We start from the raw sequence: 1,538 nt of genomic DNA, 5'->3' as shown, positions 1-1,538 counted from the left end.
CCTTCAGAAAAATTATAGCTCTCATGTAGTGAGTCGCTCGATTCATGGTGCGGCAGTCCAGGTGGTCGGGAAACCACTTGCGAATCTAACATTAGTTGTTTATTTTCTTTTGAAGGGTTACCATGAGGTCAAAATCAAGGGGCCAGAAGGAACTCCTTTTCATGTCCTTCCTGAAAATTGGAAACAAAGACTCGTTCGCACTTCGTTGTGTTTTGCCAGAAATTAGAGAAATACTCGAGACACTTCTAGACGTGCCACAGTCTGGTATCCAAGAGCGCTAAGAAAAATTACACTTTGAGAGAAGTTGCTGGAAGACAGATAGGCCGGGTGCAATACTTCATAAACAGGGAACTAAAACACCTTTCGGACTGCGGGAAAATCGGCAATCACGTTAAAGGGTAAGTTGCCTATATTTTAGAGTCAATTTCAACAACTCGCGGTCCTGAAATATTTTCCGGAAATGCCGGCCAAACTAGATCAGTTTTCTGGCACACCAGTCGTTATATAATGAAGCATATTGTTGGATTTAGCGAGTGAACTATGGTACGAAAACATATTACTTGAATTATAGTTTCTTTTATATGAATCGGTCATTAAAAGCGTTTTTCCATATCACCGAATGTACAACAATAGACTACTGATCTACAACTAACACAATTCTGTTCCGGAAATGCCAAGACTTCCAAGTTTACTGTCACATCTCACGACATAAAGTGTTGCATGTACCCATTCCACTGAACAGAGGTGTATCGCGAATTAAAGTAAATTTACCTGCTATATTTTTGTTGTTGTGCCAGAACCATATCAGGGGAGCCCACAACGATAAAGAGAACTCCAGTGCATCAAAGATGGAAACGAAATGTACAATACGGCGGAGGGGATTGAATTAGCATTCGCAGAAATGGAATTAGGCGTGGGATGGGATATGGCCATCGAGGTAAACTATTCTATCTTCAGTATATCTGGACAGAGAGTCGACAGAGGGAGGGTCGCGAACTGTTTCGATACTGTTATTTCCATTTCATAGTAAATCATAGTAGGAGATGTTTCGGTCCTAACCACGCTTCGCTCATGCAAATTGAACGAAATTCAGTTACAGCTCTCCGCTTGGAATATAGAAGCAACTTGTTCAGTGTCAATTTGTGAACTCAAGATGTATTTACTGTTAGTGTTTCGTTTATATTTTATACAGACTGTTGAACAGCCAGCTTCGCCAACTACCAAGAAAATGAAGCCTGAGTGAAAATAGAAGCTATCATATTAGTATCAATAAACAACGCTTTTGTGAACAGAATAACTGTTGTCTACCTTCGCGTGTTTTTACTCGGAACAAATATTATACGGTGTCTATCTGAAAATGAAACTTTTCGTTGTAGCTTTTGGACAAAGACAGTTTTCTTCCCTACATCTCTGTTTCTGTTCGATAATCCAGTAACCTATTGTGAAGCAAACATACAATTACAATTAAATGAAATTGCATTGTGATGCTGTGAAAAAAGTAACTCCTTTCATCGCAGCGCCCCGTCGACCGCCATATT

General features: G+C 39.9%; 1 long non-coding RNA gene across 3 annotated transcripts in view; it reads left to right on the top strand.

The window, feature by feature from the left end:
• The window catches only part of LOC149117432 (uncharacterized), a 2,005-nt gene extending 708 nt beyond the window's left edge, over positions 1–1,297 (top strand). For 2 of the 3 annotated variants that reach the window (XR_016205657.1, XR_016205656.1), the window contains 3 exons: positions 116–398; positions 798–937; positions 1,193–1,297. This is a non-coding gene — a long non-coding RNA (uncharacterized LOC149117432). Of the gene's footprint in view, positions 1–44; positions 399–797; positions 938–1,192 lie in introns of those variants that run through there. The other variant, XR_016205655.1, reaches the window with a different exon arrangement.
• The last annotated feature ends 241 nt before the right edge of the window (positions 1,298–1,538 follow it).

Source organism: Orbicella faveolata, unplaced genomic scaffold (assembly GCF_042242905.1).
Source record: "Orbicella faveolata isolate gen_17 unplaced genomic scaffold, um_ofav_v1 contig_12, whole genome shotgun sequence".
Taxonomy (NCBI): domain Eukaryota; kingdom Metazoa; phylum Cnidaria; class Anthozoa; order Scleractinia; family Merulinidae; genus Orbicella; species Orbicella faveolata.
This window is presented reverse-complemented; position numbering and strand designations above follow the sequence as displayed.